Source organism: Wasmannia auropunctata, unplaced genomic scaffold (genome assembly GCF_000956235.1).
Source record: "Wasmannia auropunctata unplaced genomic scaffold, wasmannia.A_1.0 LD336055.1, whole genome shotgun sequence".
Taxonomy (NCBI): domain Eukaryota; kingdom Metazoa; phylum Arthropoda; class Insecta; order Hymenoptera; family Formicidae; genus Wasmannia; species Wasmannia auropunctata.
Window position 1 is genome coordinate 299580 of NW_012026835.1, and position 24768 is coordinate 324347.

At 39.5% G+C, this 24768-nt stretch overlaps 1 protein-coding gene across 1 annotated transcript in view; it reads left to right on the plus strand.

The window, feature by feature from the left end:
- LOC105450771 overlaps nt 1-24768 on the plus strand; it is a 122471-nt gene that overhangs the window by 12084 nt on the left and 85619 nt on the right. Inside the window, exon 2 of the mRNA XM_011690772.1 lies at nt 21170-21373. The gene's annotated coding sequence lies outside the window, so the exon portion shown is untranslated. The remainder of the gene's footprint in view (nt 1-21169; nt 21374-24768) is intronic.

The following is a 24768-nucleotide window of genomic DNA, read 5'->3' on the forward strand; positions in this document are numbered from 1 at the left end:
GACTCGTTTGAACGCAGTACACTTCGCCATAAGATAGTGTATTCGCTTGAAAGTCAAAACCGGGTTTACCGCACGATAAAGAGCTGTTACGTCATATACGGTGTCCCCCGTCTAATAGGACAAGCGATAATGGAATCGAATGGTTGTCTCGCCGCCGATAGTACCTATAATGTTACATTTGCATGAACTACTTGACGAATAGGTTGAAATTTCACCAGAGAGACTCGTCCGACCAAATTCTTAATATTAGTTCTATATTTTAGCGATTGTAAATATTTAATTTTTAATATCTATCGTATCGAATTGCAAAGTTTTCACGAGTGCAATTACAATTAGCAGCCCATTTTAGTATTCTTTGCTGTTTGTATTTTAAATTTGATGAAGCTTTAATTAGTAATATTTTCAACATACTCATCTGAGAAATATCTTCAATTCTAATTAAAATTGGTATTTATTTTTTATATCAGATATTCTATATGAGATACTTATATCAAAGAATGTTAAATCGCACAAAGAATATTACTACTACGGTTTCTTTAATTATATTTGAAACCGAGCTTTTCAGAGAAAATTTAATTACTGCTGCTATTTTTATGCTTTCCTAATTTTCTCTATATTGAATCTCTATATTCTCTATATCTTAGTAGTTATTGATTTATTTCTGCTTCACTCGACTAATAATTTTTGTAAAATTATTTATTTCGAATTATTTATAACTCGAGAAAGAAATCTTTTCAAAACGCTTGTCAGAATATTTTTTATCGGGATGCTTTTTTCTTTTACATTCTCCTCAGAATCTCGGAGTTCGTAGATGCGGTTTTTCCAACACGTTTAAAAGCCATCCAATTTGTGGGCAATGCGATTTCGCGGCCGGTTTCTTCGAGGTCGCGAGTGCGCTTTAAGGCCATAAGTCGGCGTGGCCGGCGGCTGGCGACAGGTCAATAAGCCTCACTCTCAGCCAGATAAAACGCCCTTTTCTCTCGCTCTCGCGTATTCTGCTCTTGGCTGTGCGAAACGACGCGGTATGATTTTAACCCTAGATACACGCCAGGATGTCCCTCTCGCACCCTACGATCTCGTATTGCGTATGGCGATTTTTTTATATTACTTAGTAAGATTATTGCACAGCCTTATTCGCGATTTCGATGTACGTAAATAAGACCCTTTTCGCATTGAAGCAATTTTAAAAAATGTCTCGCGCGCTCATAGTTTCTTATATGTCGGGTTTTCTCTTTCAGTATAACGTGCGAAGATTTGTAACTGCGCGAATGACGGGCGAAAGTCGCGAATAACTCGCGATGATTGGTCCATCGGGAGAACGCATTGCGCGAAACGGACGTTATCGATGCGGAACGAAGAGCGTTATAACTTCTCCTGGATCTCCTGGCGGTCCAGCTCGTCTCCTCCTCTCGGTCTCCCGCAGCCTCCCGTTCCATCCGTTTCTCCGCTCGCCTCCCAGTTCGTCGTACGTCCCCGTCTATATCTTCCTTCCCCAACTTCTCCCTTCCCACCCTGCGATTTTGCGGCGTGTTCGTGTCACCCACACGAGGACAGGCTCCGCGTTCGCAGGCACGATCCGAGTCGTCTCAGTCAGAGCTGAAGCCTGCAAGCAGGTGCGTTGGATGCATTCTGTGCATTCCACTGGGCTCTCGTCCTCATCCAGCATCACACGTCGGCCTCTGCTCCACCTCCTGCACGCGCGTGTCCTTCCTTCGGACTCTCTCTCTCTCTCTCTCTCTCTCTCTCTCTCTCTCTCTCTCTCTCTCTCTCTCTCTTTCTCTGCCTCTCTTTCCCCACATTCTCTCCACGTTCTCCGTGTGTGTCTCTCTCGTTCTCCCTTTCTCTTATTTCGGAGCGCGTTGCAATCGGGCTTTTTCCATGAAGACCTACGGTTTCCTCTCCGAGGTATCATCACCGGCAATCGTTCTCCCCGATGCCGCTGATGATCGCAATCTCGCGAGTGAAACGCGACACCGAACGATTTCTCGAATCACAATGTCTCCGTGCTCCGTCACACGCTTCATATGCTCGATAACGCGTGCTCGTGACGTGTGTTATTGATTTTTAAAAGACGTCAACAGATAGTAATACGCGCGGGTATGTCGTTTGAGAAGCGGAATAAGCGCGATAAAGATATTGTCATATTTGCGGCATCTTGAAAATTTATCGATTTTGATATTACGATTTAATGCGAACTGATATTTGAAATTGATACGTTATCTGTGGGATATCTTCATTAAACACGCTGCTTGAAGTAATGTGACGATAGACGTGGGTCCGTATGAGATAAGCAAGATCTGCAAGATAACGAATAAACTACTATGACATAGCGCGCAACTTAATGACACATGCTTAAAAAAAGTAACAAGAAATATTTTCTAGAATGTAACAAATATTATCTTATCGTTCGTTCCGTAACGAACAATAGTATTGAAAGTATTTGATAAAATTTGCAAGACGTTCAAATATTTACAAGCACTTTTGCCATCAACAATTTATTCAAAATTCAATATCGAGTCGGATCTCTTTTCAATTATTTCGCAAGTACGAAAAAGGAAATCTGCCATTTCTAAAGGACGTCACCTTTAAAAATGATTTCCCCTTTTTTTTATAGAGTTATACTGTAACTTGAAATATTTCGCAAACGCTTTCGCAAAAAGTAAAGTTATGCTTTTATAAAAGATTCATTTCATTTTTTGACTCGACAATGTTTAACTAGCAAAAGACGTTTGCTTCATGCGAGCATTCTGTATAGAATCGAGACTTCCAAAATGCGTTCTGTATGCAAACGACCTAACAATAGGAAATTAGTTATTTTCCACCTGCTCGCGACAGATCTCGAAAGTAACTCGTTCCATGCCAGTCACGCGCGTTTCAGTAACAATTAACCGAGTGTCGGGGGCCCGGGTCTGAAGGCGAGGACATTTGCATGTATAGAAGCGCACAGGAATTACTCGCTCGGGGCGCTGTATTTGTCCCGACCGCCGGTTGAGTCGTCCGCAAACTCGTCGCCGTGCGTTTCTAGAGCAAACGTGAAGCGGTAGCCCGAGGCTGCCCGCGTGGTGACCAAACATGGCTTAGACGGGTTCTGTCGCTACGAGCGACAGCGAACGACGTTCCACAGTCGCGGATTCTCGCGACGTTCATGGTAAACGCGGCTTAAGCTGCTCCAAGATTCTCGCCCGAGCTGGATTGAAACAGTTTTATCGATACGCCAGAATATTGTGACAAAATCAATTTCGTGAATTTTATCAGTGTGACGAAATCAATTTTATCAGGTGAAAATTTTGTGATGCCAGATATTCGTAAAAATGCAAATTCGTAAGACCATCTTTTTCGGTAGGTTTGAAAGGAACGTGCAACTTAGCTAAAACTGCCCACGACAGAGAAATAAGTAAATATTTTATATCTTTATATATTTTAAAACACTATCTTGAATTTCTGTGAAAAATGCGTAGTAATGTCATTGAAATTCGTTTCGAGTCTTGTATCTTGACGTGGACGCGGCTCTCGCGTCGGAAGCTTAATCGTTCGAAGAGACGCTCGTCAGCGTCAGATTCTAATTGTGGTAAATCCGATCTCGCTTCTTTTTCCGAGCGACGAGTTAGTCTGTAAAAGGAACAAAAGAATCCGCGGCAGGGTTCCTGCCCTTCGAGGAGCGTACCATGTGTCGCGGCCTTACCTATCTAGCGACCGGCGCGGGCACGGCACGGCGCGTCGCGTTTGACCCTCGCGAACGCCACGTTGTGCATCGTCGCATAATTATAGTCGACGGCAGTAATTGCTCTCAGGAACTGGGAAGCAGTTTGAGTTCTACGTATCGCGGGGCAAGAGTAAACTCGGCAAACTCGCTCGCTCGCTCCGCGAATAACCGAGTTCGCGGCGTTCGCACGTGTGTAACGTACGGACGGAGTCGACGTGCGACCGGGCGATGCGTGCATTTCCATAACGCATTCCCGAAAGCATTCCTACCGCGAGAGCGCACTTCATGATATATGCACGCGTTTCCCTAATGGAAAACCGATAAGCTGCACGCCTGCCTACGCGTCGATTGATTAATTCCGCGATTTTTCGCGATTAGATTTTAACCGTTCACGCAATGTCCTTTTGTGTTTCCCGGTGTGCAAATGATATTAATGCGGATCAATGCGATGTATATATTTATAATCGTCAACCCCACATGCTGAAAATATAAAACTGCGCGAATTTGAAAAATGATATACTGTTACTGTTTTATTATTAACAATTAAACTTACGACCTTCCGTAACACAGAATTTATTTCGATCGTAACTCAATACACGTTATATTATTTTCATTGTGGGACATGAAAAGTTTCTTGATTTACATAATCGGGAATTATGATATTAATCGTGCGTTAATTCCTCGTAAGTGCAACGGACTCACAGACAGATAAATCTAACTGTTTACAATCGTTGCTATAAACTACATGCTTTACTGTACGTTCTCTACTCTGTATATGCGTATTACCACACGTTTGCTCTACTTGAATTTTAATATTGTTTCCACCGTTTTTTTTCTCTCTTTTTCTCTCTCTCTCTCCCTGACATGTCCCAATTTGTGACATTTCTTCATTTGGTTACGAAACGCAAAACCAGCGGGTACAAATTTATGACGCGGCGTCACGACACTATGACGAGTTGTACAATAGAAAGTTTTCAGCGCCACGTGCTCACCTACATACGGAGATCACACGATGGATATATGCATGTGCAATAAACGTGTACGTGCATAATATGCGCAATATACATACGTGTGTAATACACGCGATAAATACACGTAATACGCACGTAATATATGCGCGCAATAATAGACACAGTGTGCGTATATAATATACACACGATAAATAATATCCGCGGCACAGAGGGTGTATATATACATAATGGTTCGCGTATAATGAGCGTAATATATGCATGAATTTATGCGCGCATGTGATAGACCCATGACACGCGGTATGCATACACATATCGAGTCGTTCGCAGTCCTAAGAATAGAGCCCTTCGATTTTCTTCGGTTATTCTAGCATCTACCCTCTCGTACGGCCGTATTTATACGGGGTGTCTCTTAAGTGTAACGAAGATCGAAGTTACGCGGTGGCCTCGTGACGGCGGGACGTTAGACGTAAGCAATTTCCGTCATAAATTGAGAGAAACACAGTTTCGGGAGTTTCTAAAACTATTAAAACTATCCGCGTGTTTAGCTTCACATCGCCTAACGCGATTCAATTGTTTCCGAAATGTTTTAACAAATTCTCCGCGTTTCAAGACCGTAGTAAACTTTCGCGTGGAAATTTCCATGCGTTTTTCTTGAGCCTCTGTGTCAAGGATTAAAAGGAAACTGCCTGATGGGGAGACGCGATAAAGGTCTAAAATAACAAGACGAGGGAGCGACGATAGGACGTCGGTACGATGGACGATGGACGATGGACGAGATAGGTATTCTCTCTACTTAGACTCAAGGACAGATCTGAAGAATTCCCAAGGTCTTCATCGTGGAAAAAACGATGAAAAATGGAATAGTCCGAAATTAAAAGTTACATATATCGAAAGCTGCATTGCCTAAGAAAAATGAACATTCTTTTAAGTATATTTCACAATCTGCAGTTTCTCTATATAAGTTAAAAGATCTCGAATCTCAAGAAAATAGAACGCAAACAATTAATTAAGTTATCCCGCTACTTATCTGCTTCTATTTAGAATTTAAAACGTTTGCTATCAAGTGAAGCGATTCGAATCCATAAACATGTATTTTGTATACGCATGTATTTCACGTGTCGCCATTCCTATCTCGAAGTAATTGCATCTCACAGTGTAATTATACTCCCGATAATATCTTAACGTAATTTATAACCCAGTCAACGAGAGAACCGCTGCTTCATCATCTTTGTCGCGTTATAAAAGGCGTTTCCTGCCTTAAAACAAATTTAAATTGTATAGATAGCGAAAGCGAATATCTGCGTATTTAATCCATAGATAACGATCGAAATAAGGACGCGTGCACGGGCGATTCTCTCCCTTGTGCACCTTGTTTACTCGCGGCTATTAATAACGCTTAATCTCTCTCGGAAAAAAGGAGGCCGATCCCGTTTTCCGAGGAGTCCCATTATCTGCCCCGCGGGGCCCGTCTCCGATTTACATAATTCGGTTTAGGCCTGCATTAGGTCCGACATTTATCCGACTTCGCGACGCTCGTAAAAACGCGCCCGTCGCCGGTGACCGCGGAATTTACGAGCGTATTGGCCCTTTCCCTCTCTCTCCTTCCTCTCCTTGCTCCTTCTCATTTCCTCCTTCCCGTCTTTACCTTTAGCTGCTTATGAAAATTGCCTCGGAAATACGAGGGGGCCAGTATAATGATCGCGACATGCAATCACGCGATCTCCTTTTTGGTGTCACTCACTGCATGTCCAATTTTCTCGTGTGTTTAACGAGTATTGTAATGATCATCTTTTTATGGGATATAATAATAATGATAATTACATGTATCTTTACATGAAATAGATTTTTTTCTGAAAATTTATCCAAAGATTTTTCGTGAATTTTTTTATCAAAATCGAGTTTGCATATCTTTCGCGTTTCAATAATATTTATGCGATTTGAAAAGTAAACGGAAAAAGTGGTTTTTATCATAATAGAGAGAAGCTGGATTCAATTTCGTAACTCATTCGTTTCTATTTCAAACGATAAACATTTCCTAATTCAAGACAAGCAAATTGGAATATAAATTTTTACGAATACGAAACGCGCTCGCGCCGACAAATATAACTGGTGACAACTGATAAGGATGCTTCGCCTCAAGTATCAGAACTTGCAGACATCTCGATAAAATGTGACGCCCACCTGAGCGTAGCGTACGTTTAGAAGCGAGTACAATCGACAATGATCCCTACTACCACTTGTTGCAATGGAAAATTAGTTCTACCCACCACTCCTCTTCAATAAATGTCAGAAGACTCAATAAAAATTAGGGATTAAACTTCGAAGAAATTTTTTTCATCCAAAGAGCTCTCCATACGCGGTGCTCGAATTCAGCAAAGTGCTTATTGTGTCCGCAACTTCGCTTTTTACGGCGAGTCTTTGTTCCTGCGCGAAAGTTTACGAAGTGAAGTAATGATTGTTCACGGCCGTGATGTTTGCTAGCCCATTATCGTTATTTTTTATCTCTTTATTTCTTTTCGGATCGCGATTTAAATAGTGTGCAGAATGGAGCGCGGGAGCGTCTGATGACTACATACGTTTGAGCCCTCGCCTCCCGTACGTGTGCGGACTGGACGCAATTTGCCGCTTGGATTACGCTTGGAACATCCTTGCGGCTTCGGAGAGAGTTCACGCGAAATGTAGGGAACCGGCATGCGAGTTTAGACCGATCGCTTAGGGTTATTGCTTAGATAATACGCTCGCGCGCATAACATGGTCGCCGCGCTTAATCGTGGTCATTGAGGCATTGTTTACGGATAGCAGACTATCGTCACGCCTGACAGTCTCACCTCGCGTCCGTCGTGCCTACGGCCATTTTACATTTGATAACGATACCTCGAGCAAGCTCGAAGCGGACCTGAATTTACGGAGCGCGTGCGATAACGGCGGACGTTTTTATGGCCCGCATTGTATGTACGTAAAAAAAAAGTGTAAGAGAAAAATTACGCCACTAAACCGGTGAGAAAAACAGAGACCGGCAGCGTCGCCCTCGCGATTACGCTCGCCGCTTCGCCAATTTCTTACGTATCGCGCACTCCCTTCTCAGATTTTTGAATAATATTGTGCCATCGCTGGGGATTTTTCGCGAGCTTAACGCTAGAGCTACAGCTATGCTTGAGTTTTTTATCAAACATGAGATGACAGCCAAAGAATTACATTTAATATGAGATATATATGAGGCCGCGGAGAGAGCGAGAGTAAGAGAGAGAGAGAGAGAGAAAGAGAGAGAGAGACGTAGTATTTATACGTATATTTATTACCGCAAAGCGATGTATTTATAAGCTGCTCCATATTCGAGGGAGTTACAGCAATCTTTTCTTGTCGAGATTGCTTTTAAAATCAACTGAAGGCAGATTACGCAGCTAGGGGCTAGCTTGTTTCATAGTTCAACCGTCCTAGAAAAAAATATATACCTGATTTATTACAAAACTCCATTCTACAAATACAAATAGTAAATCCGGAAATAAGCATCTCAGTGAGTGTCTCGAACACGCGTGTGGATCCTTTCGAGAGGACGGATGAAATGGGGATGGGAACTAACCTAAGATCCGGCGAGTCGATGAGGACGGCCGAGTGCGGTTCGAGTTATTGATCATCGCTGCATCCGATGCACCCCTGCCTTGTTGCAGGTGAACCCGACTAGCCGCGCACCCTGCATTACGCGACGCGGTGCGGCGCAGCGCGGCGTGGCGAGGCGCGGCGCGCGGCGCGACGCGACGCGACGTTGCGACCTCGGATTTTTCGTCGGCGCGAACACGGAAATACGAATCCTTCGCGATCTTTACGACCCGCTTTATGGCTCCTACTTTCTCGTTACCCTACTGCTCCTGGCAATTTTTATTTTTCCCCTCGGCCGTTTTTATCTGTCCCGGAAATAGACGAGGCGGGCTCGCTCCCCTCGTGCTGGAGCTGCGTCGAACGAGGTGTGAAATCTTCCACGTTTCGCATATAGCATTTCGTGACGAATGTAGGGTAAAATGCAAATCCCGTCTATGTAGGATAAAATGCGCTATATTTAAATTACAATCGCGATATAACGTGAATTATATAAATAAGAATATAAAAACTACATTAAAAGGGAGAAAATTATGTATATATACATATAAATATATATAATTTGTAGAAAATTATTCAAATTTAATTTAGTTTAGTTTAATTATTAAAATTAACCCAATCAATGTCCAATTTTACTGATACATGCAACGACCTCTTGCACATTTCTACATCCACGATGATACTTGATGTCACGTGAAAGAGTGCTTCACCGTCCGACTCTTTCTCGCCATGAGCGTCTAGTCGATTTGTTTGTATTTTGACGCATGTACGACAGGCTGTAGGTATACGAAATGAAAAATGCAAAAGTGGTGTGGGACGCGACGATAAACGTCCACCATGTATGCAATAAGCTGCGTTTCAAACCTTGATATTTACCAGTAGTACAGTTCCGGCTTCTGTAAAATTAATACGGACACTGATGCGGGTGCACGTGCATTTATATACGAGTTAAATCTATTGAAATTCTACTTTTAAAGAAAAATAATTTAGTCTCTCTCTCTTTCTCTCTCTAAATTTAATAAATTATAATTTAATATACTAAGATAATTAAAAAAACAATGTATAGAAAAACATAATTTGCTCAATTCCCTAATTTTGATAGTCACAAATTTGATAGTTTCAATAAATTTATTATTATTTCTACGGATATATATAAAATAATGTAATTATATGTTTCTGTAAATAAGGAAATATTACTGTTATTTTTAAATTATCTAGTTATAAACCCGAACTGAATTATCGGATTACTTACAGGAGCTTACGGTTTAGTAATGACTTTGTCACTTTTATAATATTTCTCTTTTATCACTAATTTAATGATATATGTTTCCGTTACTATATAAATTCAATATTAATTTATTATAAATTTACGCTTTCTCTCCCCTACTTTTAATTTAAATAGCACACTTTGACGTAAAATTAACAGACTCCGAGAACTTTAATCGATGCAGCGTACGTACGTGACGGAAATGTCTCCATTCGGCGAAAGGTTCAATTATCCAACAATAGCGGCTGACGGTCCGTTCATCGCTCCATTTACTCTATTTTCACGCGCAACGGTGTCAACGCGCGCGGCAACATTGGCCTCTGAATTTTCTAAATGCTTCTCAAGCGCACGTGGCATTCCGTGGAAATGGACGGCATCGCGGAAGAGCGCCTGGCGCGTGGCTTTCGGACTCGCGTGAATTTCGCCGGGCGTATTGATCCGGCTCGCGATGGACATTCCGCCGGTTGTGCGGCCCTCATCGATCCGGTTGTCTTTCTCCCCGGGTACCCCCGGTCGCTGCCTTCCCGCCTTTTCGTTTCCCGTCGCGCGCGATGCCGCCGGGGCGGCTTAAGGCGCTTAATGAACGAACGATAATTGAAATTTGTTTTCCCGCGGGACGATAAGCAGCGGCGACGCGACGCCGCGCTCGCGCTGGGCTCTCTCTTCCTCTCTCCTCCTCTCTCTCGTTTTTTCTCCTTCAATTTCCGCGATATCACGGTTAGCGATATCGCTCTCATTTGCCCCGCGTTTGTCGATCGCCGGATCGTATTTGCGCCAATGGAATCTTATTGCGTATCTCGGGCGCGTGCCAATGACTGTGACCTGCAAGCTGTCGTAGCTGGTGGTGCTCGAGCACATACCAGAATTTTCCGGATTATGAAATTACTTATTATTAAACTTTTCATCGGATTTATCGGGAAAAATAAAAGTAAAATTTTATAAAAGGAAATAGATTATCAAATAACGATGGTAAATTTGTTTTTGCACCCTGATATTTGATACAAGTGCGGATTCGAGTACTTTGTATATTTAACTCATCATTTTATATTATTTTCCATATCCATTGTTCTTTTGTTTACTGAAAGCAGTTTTATGCTTAGAGATGTTATTTTTGTATTTTAATATTGTTTCCGCATGTTTACACAATGGAGAAAAAGCGTAAATGTAGTTTTATACTGTCACGAGCATGGAACGGATATTTTATATATACGCTGCTATCGAGTCGTCCGTGAAAATGGCACCGGGTAAACTGTACAAGTACATATATTTATATGATTGTCGACATTGCCGATATCGAGTTTAATAACTCAAACAAGAAAAGCGTGTATCGTTGGTAATGCTTTTCCCTGATATCGCGATATATCTCTCGTCACATTTTTCTCAAACAATAGAGCAGTAGATAGAAATATCTGATAAACAATAATGTAGAAATTAATTAAATTATTTATGAATGATAAACACTATAGACACTATTCAATGAGAATTATAATTCGAATTAAACAAACAAAGTTTATGGATTCGTTTGTGCACGTATTTCCTAAACAAGCAGATTAATAGCGAATGTGAATATTGAAATTCAAATTGTGCGTAGGAAAATCAAATATACATACATGCATACATATAGCGAAATGCGTTCGGTAAGTTGCAGATTAATACGGCAGATTAAATTGGCGTAAATTAGATCCTCGAGCATGCAAACGCTGAAACGTTTCTACAATAAATATTCAACGGTATCAATGGTATGTGATAATCATGTATCTAATGATCCATTAAATTTTGGTAGCGGCGGTCCGAATCTGTTTCTAGCTGAATAGAGATTTGATATTGTTAGACGAGTTGTTTATTAGAATTAATTAGCATAGCGCTATTTAGGATACGCGGCAACAATGCGTTAATAATGCGGATTTTCTCTCTCTCTCTCTCTTTCTCCATATTATTGATGCACAATTTTTAATGTGCTTATGCAAAATTTTAAAGCTAAGCAGCATTAGAAGTTTTATACGGTCGCTTTAGCAGAATGTAAAAGAGGACAACGTAATCTTGTTATGCAAAATGAGGTAGCGTGAATGTGTCATGTAACTTTCTTTAACTCATTTTTTTCATGAGAAAGAACCGGACGACGGAGAGATGAGCGTTTTAATTGACAAAAGTTTTAAATAAATCGCGTATACTTACGAATTCAATTATTCGCAAGTCGTGTCATTTTTCTTACGGGTCATTTAAACTTTAAGTGCGTATATAAAAATTTTTATATATATGTAATAAAAACGTCACGACTGGAGACGGATCTGGCAAAGTGAATAGTTTTTCGCGGGCATTTCTATTCCATAGATAATACAGAGACGTTTACGTTAATAAGAAAAACCTTCTTTGTTTTTCGAAGCGCGTCTTTCGTTTCACCGCAAATCGATGCAGAGGCGGATGAGAGATACGACGACGAAACGACAGCCCTGGGGAAAAATGTCACGGTAGCTAAATATATCGCGTGGCTCGGACAGGAACTTGAAACGAAAAGTGTGCTACATTCGTTCGTTTCCGCTGAGAACAGAAATGTTATACTCTCTGTTTGCGTTTCTTGTTCCTTTCTAAACAAAGCGTTTTCCTTTTCGCGTTTCGCGAATTGGCCACGAACCAGCAACGTAAGACGCGACTTTTGTTTATAATGCGCGTATCCGTTGTACTCGGTGCATTTTGATAAGTTTATCAAAATGCGGCAAGTATTTTTCGCAAAGGAATACCGAATGAGAGAGGTTAATATAGCGTCGTCGAGCGGCATTGCATGTGGACGTTCTCTTCGAGCTTCCTCGGAGGACGTGGCTTTCCAGAGATTGAAACAGTCAGTGAGGGATCAAATTATCGATGTCACGATGGAAACGGAGCTTATTGCCGCTTCCACTGTAGGCGAGGCGTTCGTAGTAGGGTTATACCTCGCGAAGTTTCCGTTTGATATGGCTAATTACTTGCCCCGTCCTCGGATGCTAACGAGTTATCTTTAGCACTTTTGTTTTGCGCGTAAACTTTATTGCTTTGCGCCAGTCCACGTGCAATATTAACGAGAGCCGTCGCGCGACTGTGAAACTCAAGTACTACATCTCGTGACGCTTGTACAGCAGTTTTCCCGGCGTTCACAATATCCGACAAAGTTTTAAACAGAGAAAGATTAATTTTAAAATCAAATCTTAAAATCTCTTGTGAGGTACAAAATGTGGAATGGAAAAGTTCTACTTTATCACCTCTATAGTGGTCGAATATGGAAATCACTAACTTTTTTCTCGCAGAGTTCCATCCGTTTTTTTTCTTGTTTCTGTTTAAATAAACAAAAAATAAATATGCAGAAAATATAACACAATTTGTTGATGACGTTACAACGTTATTTATTTGATATGCTGTTATACAGTTCCTTCTTTGCCCCGGCTTTACGAGATCGCAGTCATCTCGTCGCGTTTCGCGGGTAAGGGCCGACGATACGTCTTCTTTCGTTTATCGTCTGGCAAGTAAGGATGGCCTTCTTTTTCTTTCCCCTTGCATTTCTATACGGCGCACAAAGAAATCTGATTTTCCGCCGTAAGCGTCGCGACTTCCCGTCAGAACGCAAGAACGATAGTCACTATGCTTTCCTTTGCCATGTGCCCAACCCCGCCAATTATTTCTAACTCTCTCCATCGTCGTCTTCGGCGCGGCCAAGACGCGGCTTTTGATTTTTACAAAACGTGCAACTCGCGCGGAGATAAGGAATTTTCCGTTATCGTGCTCGCACGCCGCGCTGTAGGAGCTGCATTCAGTTTCGCAATATCGTTTGCCTTAAAGGCTCGCGCAGAACGGTCTCTTAATACAGCCGGGAGAAGAGTGAGATTCGATGACAGAGTTACGATGTCCCTCATAATATCAAGTTGATGTTTTCAAAATAACAAAAATTTAGAAGATTTAGTTGTTATATCTTTTTATTTAAATTTGAAACAATTCGAAAAAGGTAATAATTGAGATAAACTTACATTTATCAACACAATTTTGTGATGAAATAGAAAGAAAAAAAGGAATGAAAATTTGAAATCTATAACCACAGGTATATTAATATGCAAAGAACTTTTTTTGATAATTGCAAGATTTTGATAAAAAATTTAAGTTTTCGTATTTTTTTTAAATCCAATTTTTCTTTCGGATAATTGGAATTGGATCGGAGAGACCTTCGGATATCGAAATGCAAATAATATTCATATCGAAGAAATAGATAGTTTAGGAGTCTACGATTGCATTTGTGCCAGATTGCTATTAAGTAATTTTTTATCTACAGTTGATGAATTTTAACGACGGACAGTGTTACGTCGCCTGCTTGTTTGTCCGCTTCGTTTAATCGTAATCGATTTGAATTTAATTTGGAAACAGAACGTACACATCGCGACGAGTCAATTAAATTTGGAGTGGTCGCCTCTTACGACTTCCTGCAGGCTTAATTGTCTCGTTACTCGTTCCGCGATTGCTGTAGGCCGATGTAAAGGCTGGCTGGGCGTTTTACTCGGCACGAAGGTCGACAATAATTACCTCTGCTTAATGCAGATCGTAATCAATACGCTGTAATGCGGTGTATGTGCGACGCAGTTCGAGAGCGCCTCTTCTACGTTGCTATCGATTAGCTTTAGCGTCGCTTGTCGTGCGTCGATGATAATCGCCTTTGTGAGCAAGTCATCGCAGGTCGAACTTACTTCTCAACCTTGTTAGATCACTTTTACACACGCTAAGATATTTTTATTAGATACCTCGGAAGGGTGTTATCGTATTTTCTTTTAATTATTGATTCTCTTCGGCGAACGTGAAACCCGCCCGTACTCGCGGAATATCTGATGCGAGTTATTTTTACTAGGTCGTTGCATTTAACATGCTGATTTTATATCAATGAATTTTCTTAGAAAATAGTATGTTAAGTAGCATTATATATTCGCTAACGTTTCCACGTTTCTTATAACGAGAAATTTTGTTTCAGAATCTTATTTCGATTGTGTGTGGAGAAAGTTTGAAGACACAAAGAATTAAAAATTAAACACATGTGTCTTTCTTGATATCTCAGATAATAAATTTTGTATACAGTTACGTTTGTAAAACTTTTCTATGTCTTGAACATTGCGAAAAATAAAGCGTACACTGTAAAAAAAGATTATATTACTTTGCATATGCAAAATTTGATTATTAAAAGTAATTTACTTTATGAAACCGTTCTGTAACTGAGATAATTTCTAATTCAATGATTAACTAAATGAACTAAGTAAATTTATAGAATAATTCAAATGCAATTATCCGTTGCAACTCACGTTGTATCGCGCTTTGATTTTCAACTTCATAATATTAGCGAATAAAACTTTGTGATATTTATTACCAAAAGTGTAAGAGAGATACACAAGTAAGATAGAAATGAATAAAACTAATAAAAATAAATTTGAAATTGAAGATTGCATTTTAGGGTTAACCTAATAGATATCGTCTTGCTTCCGACTTGTCCTGCTAGCGTGCAAATACATTATTCGGACAAATAGAGCCGGATGAACGAATCGCGCGTGATTTTTCCTCTTGACCTTTACGACGCCTCCCGTGGAAGCGTCGCCAATTTATCACCGTCATCTCGGGCGTCTCCTTCGTTGAAAACGATGTCATCGTTAGTGTCATCGACGTCGCGAGCGTGTCGATATTCACGTGCGAACAGTTGCAGCTGTGTTGTTCGCCGCGTCGAGAGACATACAAATCGTTCCCCCCTTCCCCGTTTCCCTTACTCCTTCACGCTGTGTACAGTCGCACAGACAGTCGATCTATCTCGTGGCGCCTGTCTCCTACCCACTTTCACGATTTGCGAATTCGTGAAAATATTTTCGGATGTTTTTCTTTCACCGAATGAATGCTGCTTCAACGACTTGACGGATAGAAAAGCGCACGGATTTTTCCTCTGAGCCGAGTTTAATATTAAAAGAGTAAATGTATGCCGAGAGCACGTCTGAGAGAATGATTCATCCTAAGTATATAAACCGTAAGGATCCGCATTTGTCTCGAATTTTACAATTTCAAATGTGTTATTTGTGGAAAGATATATTGAAAGTTTGATATTTGTATATCAAACTGATAAGAGGTGATTAAAATTATATTTTGTAGATTAAACATTGATTTCCAATTTTAATATTAATTGTTATCGTAACGTAAATAATTATGGAATAGTAGCCGAATTCAAAGAAGAATGCAATTTCCGATGTCAATAATTTTCAGCCATTGATTGGCTTCGTTCATTATTCGTGACTTCATTATTATCTTTTGCGGGAAATTATATTGAATTATCAGCGAAGTCTTTGGGGGAGGAAACTGGCAAGGTTCCCATTAACTTACGCTTAGAGATTCCGTTTGAAAGTTGTTCAAAAAGCGGGACATTTCATATTCCATTTCTTTCCAATCACCCTGTGATAACAAAAGAAGGCATAAATAATTTGCCGCGGCAAATTTATTCCTTGCTTTATCGTCGAAGTTGAATGCTTCATTAAAGTTTTGCAAGTGTCGTGCGACATTCACCGCCGATTCAGTATCGTAAAGAGAGTTTGTCTTCGGTCGATTCTGAAGCTTCGTCTTTTCGACTACGAAGTGCCGTCCACAAAAGCGTAAATATTCGATGTTCCCTTTCTCTCTTATTATTTCGCGTACTGTTTTGCTTTCGGCGTCGAGCTTTCCCGGTCATGTCGTTTTCTTTTCCACTATCTTAGCCGCCCTTCCCCCTCTCCGCCCCGTCCCCATCGCTCGACACTCCCAGAGGAATTGGAGTTCTTAGTACTCGATCGTACACTTATAGCGACTGACAGACCCCTTCGTCTAAAACTAAATGTCCTACTAAGAGCTCCCTACATTTCGCTCCGACATCTTGGGTCAAGTGTCGATTTCCGATAGTTGCGAGGTAGACTAGAGAACGTCCGTGCAACTCGCTCGATTGGACTGGCTGTTGCATCAACTCATTAAGTAAAAAGTATATGTGGGTGCAAAAAAAGGACGTTGGGAAAAAGTATCGTTGAAAGATATCCATTAATATTATTTAGTTTAATTTTTACTTTTTATCAAAACGAAAGTTTGCTTGTCGAGTTTGCAGACTCGAAATTGAAGTATCTCTTAATGCTTTTTTTTTTTCAACGAGAATGTAATCGAACGCTAGCAATTTTTAATTAATTATAGTTGATCAAATTATTTAATTTAATTTTTAATTATAATAAAATATTTCATACTTTATAATCGAATATGATGTATTTAGAACAGTAACATTATGGAAATATCTCCCAAAAAGTAGTCTAGTTTTTAACTCTAGCTTATTTGAAAATCTACGTAAAATTTCTGAAGCATTTATAGCGATGTGGGAGCAACTCGCGAAAAGTTCAGAATTGCTTCTTGCTGAATAGCCGGTGCTTAAGGAGAAAAAAAAAGGAAATAAAACGAGTGTAAAGTGGGGCAAACGGGAGAAAACGAGAATGAAGTTAGTGGATGTCACGAGAGAGACGTCCGTCTAAGACGTCCTTGGGGCCTCCATGCGGCTGTCAAGGCGAGCGGAAAGCGAACGTAATTGTCATTGAAGTGAGAGTCGACCATCCGAGGCGCACGAGCGAATGCGCGATGATTCATTTATGAGCGACGCATGAATAAACGATCGTACGCGTGGTAAGCCGCATTCATTTGCCGAATGCGGCAGTCGGCGGAGGAAGAAAAAAAAAGGAGACGAATGCATCGTCGCAGTCGCGTCGACTCGGAAGTGCAAGTTTTCGGTCGGCGTTGTAGAACAAAAAAATCGGCGGGATTGAGTGTACAGAGAGCCTTAAGCTAAAACCCTTTAAATACGGTATGTACGAGGTGATGTTGCGGTGCAGAATTCGCGATACGCTCTTTGCCACGTACGAGATGTAACGGAGATAATAATTCAACAACCCGTACAATGCAATGGGATTCTGCAATCGCTCGCGCCGCGAATTAGAGCGCTCCGATGTAAAGTGTACCGAGGTTACTCAGGCAGATCAGTTAGGATTCTCCGTCCCGTGAATACGAAGCCGTGGATACATATTTCAACATGTGCGAAATAATATAATTCGCCGAGTATCACTCGATCCGTATTTCACTATTTCGGCACGTCCGCGTATCGGGAGTATCTCGCGGACCGAGATACACAAGAGCACAAATACAGATGTTACGTGTACAGTGGAGGAGGAAATACGAAGACGGGGATTCTGGGAATTCTCGGAGTCTCCCTCGATGTGGAGCCTTTACTCTTATATACGAATCTCGGTTGTACCGGGCGCCACGAGCGTACTTCGGCGAGAGCACTGAGGTGCTCTCGAAAACTCAACGGGCGCGCTCATCGTCCGATCGGAATTGAATCTGAATAAGCATTTGAATAAGTATTGGAGGGAGAGCTTCTCTGTCATAGAAATAGTTTTCTACCGCTCCTCGTATATATCCCCTCGCCCTCGAGTTTTCTTCATATCTGCCCACTGGATCGATCGGCGTTTGCATTCAGGCCATTCATTCTCTCGCACGATTCCTAAGAGATATTGCTCGCGATAAGTACCAAATGATTAATAATTATGTCGTCATCGATCACTTCTGAGAGCTTGTCTCTAATCTAAGATATATTGAATTCCGAATGTATTCTGTAATTTTTCAGCGCGCGATTTACTCGCACCGACCTTTTTCTTTTCAAATTTCTTCCAAAATTTTTAGTCACTGGTATTCCAGATGCTTGTATACCTCGTGACAGATAATCATGGAATAAGCGTGGACTTAATGTTGATGACTAAAAGGTACCTAAAGCTAATACTTTCTTTTGTGTATAAAAAGAAAACAGCGATCGATCGAAGGCATCAATACAGTCGAAAGAGATATGAGTTTCTGATATGTACGTATAAACATAAAGAATAATGGAAGGATGATTTTAGGAAAAAGCGAGTCTCCGATGACGGGAATTTGATATGTTAAAACACAGAGAGTAATGGATATTTAAATAAGCGAATAGTGACAATATATGTATATGTAAGACAAACGGACGCGGGTCTGTAGCACGGGTTAATGGCAGTTGATGGCCAAAGGCAAAACGATATAAAAGCGGACGACTCGTGATGCGTGAGAGTCGAAGGAAGTGAGTCCCTTATCAGGGAGTTGCGTAGTATCCTCGTCGTTCTCGATCCATAGTATTCGTAACGGCTCTTAATACCCTTCCGCGGGTGCGATATGCAAACGTAACCCACATTCGGCAGTACGTAAATATTTATCGTCCCGGATCCTACATTGCTCGCAAACTTAATGAACTGCCATGCTAATCTAGTCACGGTGTAATGAGAACCCCGTTCCGCAGTCATTGTTCTGTCGCGAAAGTTGTTAGTTCGACGTATTAACGTCGTCCGTAACTCCGGATGGGGAAACTGGTGTGATTACAACTAAACGGTGTAAGCGAACGGAAAAGGGACGGATACAGACGGATATCGTTGTAACGGTTGAACGTATACGCTGACAGATTGTCAAAAGTTTTTATTATTTATTATAAAGTCAAGTAAATTTTAACTGAAATTGAATTCACGATTTAACTTGCGAGAGAGTTAATGCTGAAAAGCGAAATTTCGCGACGGAAGAATTTATTTTGCTTAAAATCTTTTGTGCTCATGCAAAAAACAGTTTCAAGTTGAAATCTGTAATTAAATGGACATTTTTATGAGTCCATGATGCAATAAACAGTGGCGTAAAAGGATGGCAAGCACCTTTGAGGGGATAACATTTAATTTGCTACCAATTTTACGACGACTACGTAGCTACGAAGAACGAACAGCATCGATGTCGGTCCGCGGCGATCTTAATCGTTTGCTTTACGAGCTCGTAAAATATGGCACTAAGTTCTATTGCGGGCGCTAAACAGCGAGAAGTCACTCGTTCGCCGGTCATACCGAAGTTCTTGTCGGTTACGTAATTGGGCAAAGCTTTACAAAGTTAGCGTGAGACTATTCCCCCGTGAAGTTCAGGTCAAGCTTGAAATTGCATTGCGTTCACAGATGCATAGCGAAGAATAATAGAGAAGAAGGTAGGTGGATGTAATACCAAGAGAGACAGAATATGAAATAATAAAGGTGAAATTTATAAGACCTCGAGATGTAGTTCTTTTGACTTACTTCCTTTGATAAAATATTAATTTTGAAAGTGATCGTTATATAATATGCTGTATGTAATTGTGAAATGAATATGAATATATTTTTTCTAAGAGTCCTGTTTTTATAAATTACGTCTGATGTTTCGTCTTCTCATGGAGTCTCTCATTTAATAAAACGTTATTTATTAATCGATTAATGCATTAAATGAAAATGATTAAATTATATAGTTTATATGATTTGATAATAAAAAAATACTATTTCCGTCTATGATATCTGTAGAGTTAAAGTTATACTCGCGAAGGCCACGCTCCGCAAAACATCTCTCTCTGTTTTCCATTTCAAGAAATCCAACAGACGCGAATCGTTTTATTTATCTGTCAAATTAATCAACTGTAATCAACAAATGAAAATGTACTTTATAACTTTTTTACAACAAAACGAAAAGGAAATCGATGCTCGCGATTCCGAGAGGTGTCGACGTTGCGGCGTTTGAAGACGATGCGAAAATGGAAAATCGACTCTCGAGTACCGACCTGGCACGTTGCCAATCTCGTCAACAAGCGAAGATACTGCCGTGGGTGGTCCTCTTAATTAACTTGTTTCGCCGCGCACTTGAATGCGTGCGGAAGACTACGTGACAACGTTCAACAAATCTGTGCGCGCTTAGACCTCTTACGCGTCGCGTTAAGTCGCCGGGTCTGCCGTTTAATTCCCCGTTTCCTCGCCTCAAATTGATCGCGTATTGAAAATATAAAGAGCTCTTTGTCGTCAGAGAACGCAAAAAAGGCATCAATTTGTCGCCGTGATTATTTTGCTTGTGTGCCTTCGAATTGTTGTTTTAAAAATTAATATTTGTATAGCTCTCTTTTTTTTATTATTTCGCCAAAATATAAATTTTAAAATTTCCAACAATTATTAAACAATTTCACACAGTTACATGCATATATGTGTATATATTACAGATAGAGAGAAAAATCATGATTTTAATCTGAATATTTCATAGAGGAGAGATATTGCTTCGGAAATTCATTTATTTAATTCAAAATGTGAATTTATTCGCTTATCAGTCAGGCTGTTCTTTAATAGAAGAAATCAATAAAAGGGATATCAATCAATTCAACAGAACAAAGTCACGACAGGCTAGCGATTTATGTGTGTATGTGTGTGAGCCATATATTCTAGAGCGGTCAAATTTTGAAATTTTTATTGTCCTATAAAAATTTGAAAAATCTTTTAGTACTGCGTCGTATTGTGCACGTATTATATTTCCATATATCTGTTCTTTATATAAATATAAGAGATTTCACTGTCAAAAAAAAAATCATACGTAAGATCTATCGGATAAATTAGATCTGCTCGACATGTTGCGTTATCAAAACTTATGTTGTACTCAAGGCACACTTTTTCATCAGCTATTATACACTACAGATAAATAATACTTCTGAGATGTTTCATAATCTAATCTAATCTAATCTCTGATTGCGATTGGTTTGTTTTCTAGATCGTCACGTCGTTCAGGAGTCATGGCCTTCTGTTTTGTGAGAACGGAACAAATTTCGTGTAGCTTGAACTGAGCGCCGTGCTGCTTGGATTTGTGCGAGGATTACTGGTCTCGGAAAATTTCTTCGGGCAGAAAAAGAGAAGAAGGAAGCCTCTGAAGGAAGAAACGCATAAGGACCCGAAGAAATAAAAGGCGGAGATAAACGTAAGTTAGTCTTTTATGTTTAGCATTGTTATTAACTGTCCCATAGACAATACGATTGTTTATCCGAGAGATGTATGAAACGCAATTGAAAGAGCGTATAATAGAGCGAGCGTGATACCGCAATATTTTCCACTGACAAAACATACTTTTGTTTCCTTCATTTTCGATTGATATAAGATATAAGCATATTTCTTGACACAAGCACGTCTCATCTTTTTTTTCTGCGAGATAATCTTAATAAGAAGAAAAATTTGAGTACAGACTGCTTTATAGGCAAAAGAAACAAAAAAATCATTTCCGACGAGCAAGTCGTAACGGGATATATTAATTAGCAAATCGTTCCGCCCGGGGTTTTCTATCCCCGTTGCAGATTATTTAAATATCAAAAATTTTTATCGCTCGTTATCCAATTGGTTCACGGGATGAGCGCGTTTTCGCTTGAAGTGCCTTCTAAGAGATTTCTCGGTTATCCCGGTGAGTCTCCACGATTCGTTCCACCATAATGGACTACCTCCGCAGGATCGCACCCGCGGGATTTATACGGGGGTGGCACGCGGTACATACCGGTATTTACCAGTTCGCTTAGTTCCTCGTGGAAGTGTCGCTGAGCCAAATGGAGAGCTCGCCGGTGATCTAAAAATAGTTTCCGTCCGACAGAAAGTGCCTCGTATATCCTTTACGATAAAGGACGAAGGTAGATCCTCGTCAGGCGATAGTTGCTTGGTTAGGAAGATGTGCGAGAAATGTGACAAGGTGATAATTTCTGTCATTGCGATTCGAAAAAAGGCCAGTTATTCATAAATGTAGATGTATTGAAAATGTAGAATGGGTTTGCAACAAAATTAATTTATTCAATCAAATCCCGCGTAGATCTATCGTTCATCTAGCACGATGAAGCACAATGAAAAATATATCCGATGTTAATGATATTAAATGAGTCTTTTTCTATTGAATAATGAATAATAATGTATTGCTAGATAAACATGTTTGCCCGTAAAGTAACCGTAAAGTTGAAGTAAGAAATAATTTATAATTAATTACGTTTTATTTTAATTATATATTTATTCAAAAAACATCTTTGAATCATTTAAGATTTAGATTTGATAGCAAATGAGCTATGGATTAGTGCAATATTTAATAAATTCGAGAGATCATATTTTTGAAAATTTATCCTACATTTTGTGTACGTCGCTAGACGCGACGTTAACGAAATAGTCGTTAAAAATACATTGCTTTTAAAAATATGCCAGAACTATTGCTAATTGTATTGTCCTTAAAAACAGTAAAGTGTCTCCATAAGTCAACACTCATATCTTAATCGTTGTTTTTATCTTGAAAAATTCCGCGACTTACTTGGGACGTCAACGGCTTTTACTATTCGCAATAGACTTAGTAAATATTTATAATTTTCTTCGTTTTTTTTTAAATATTCTACAATTGTTGTCATTTTAAAAATAACATGACGTTATTGTCAGTGCGAAATAACTGTGGTAAAAAAAACTTTTTAGCATACGTTTCGTTTATTCATATATTTTTGATAGATCGTGACTCCTCTACTTTCTTGTCGACATCAATCAGCGATACGTTTTTTCTGTGTTTTTAGATATTGTACTAAATCATGTTTATTAAAATAACTGCTGCGCGTGTCATTTAGTTATCGCCGGAATATATTGGACTTTGTTTACGACGAATGAAAATTGACTGTAATTGACTGTGTAATGTAAATTGGTTGCGTCACACGACAAGTGCGCGGCGCGTGGGTAACATGTTACATAAATTATTGGAGATCAATATTTCTTGCGGAGCGAGACGGCATGATTGCGTTTTTTTTTTCCTCAGTTTTTATCATGACGACTCAAAGTCTGCGTGAACCGATATCTACTATCTCAAGGTGTCACCTATTTTTGCATCTGCATAGTCGATGAGTAATGCATTTCAAATCGCTCAAGCGTGCTGCAATATTTACAAAATATTGCAGCATGCTTGAGCACGGTTTACTGGAACGATGGGAATATCCTCCGTGATTGGGGTGAAACTCTGCGGGTTTATGGAACACTCAAGTCATGAATATGTTTATGTATTGTTCGTGGTTCATCGCTTTTCGAAAAATACGGTATCTCAGATCCGAAAAGATCGTTATAGTTCTCCTATGCCTTGATTCTAGATCGAGCAAAAATGTTTTGAATAAAAAACATTTACATACTTGGTAAATTATAATAATATTATGCAATGAACGATATCTCGATCAAAATATTAGAAACATTTATTCCGTGAGAGAGAAAGTTTTCAGAAAATCTCTTAATTACATAAATTTCTATCATTCAAATTATATTGAGAAGCTTTTATTCTAAAAATATTTTTCTTCATTCTTTTTTATCTGAAATGATCGAAGAGTTTGTTGAAGAATCGAGATTGTGGTACCAACAGTGTTCGTAATAAAATAAAAATCGCAGACGCGACATTTTTCCAATGTTGAAGAAAAACAGCTTCCTGACACTTAGCGCGTTTGAAATTTTCTGCTTTCAATTATGAATGCCTGTTGAAACAGTGCGAGATCGCTCTGGTTGGCAGCCGGTGCGATGTAAAAGTGGCCTGCGGGGCTTTTACTCCGTTAATTGATACCTAGCCACTGTCAAGTAATGAATTCAATCCTCATTAACGCGTTCGAAAGGGAGACTCTCCAGGGATATCCTTTACTGACAATCTGCCGATTCATTACTGACGTCCTTTTGTTCCTTATTCGTGCCAATGTCCTACTACATTATCTTCTATTCGTTATTATAGATTTCTCTGTCAGAAATTCAACCAATTTCTGCACTTTATATCGGTATTATGGCAGACATTATGCGGAAAGATATAATATTCCTTTAATGTTACAAAGAAGAGAAAGTCGTTATCTTTACAACTTTTTTTCTTCAGTTTAAAATTTGTCTTTATCTTTTTATTCTCGGTGTAGTTTTATGTGACTAGCTATGTAATTAAATTTAAGTAAATATTTAAATTAGTAATTTTAATAAGTTTTACGTATTTTGTTAGAGACTTAAACAAAAAATTAATATCTAAACACTGTAATATGAAATCATTTAAATCAATTTCCTTTGAGAAAGAACGGGGAAATACGGCATCTGTCGCATTTTTAATACTTAAACTTGGTAATCAAGCTTAGCATCAAATGTTGCTGAAGAAAGTTTACAGCATGGATATTAATAGCAGAATATTAAACATTCTTATAAAGTAACAAAAAAAATCCGTTTCAATATTTTCAGTGTTAAGGAACTTAAATTTTTACCGAAGAAAAATCGTTGTTAAATTCATGAAATAATTTATCTTTAATGAGATGGATTTCCTCATATTTCCTCTTTAGGATAAAAGCTTCCTTTACATGTGGTAATCGA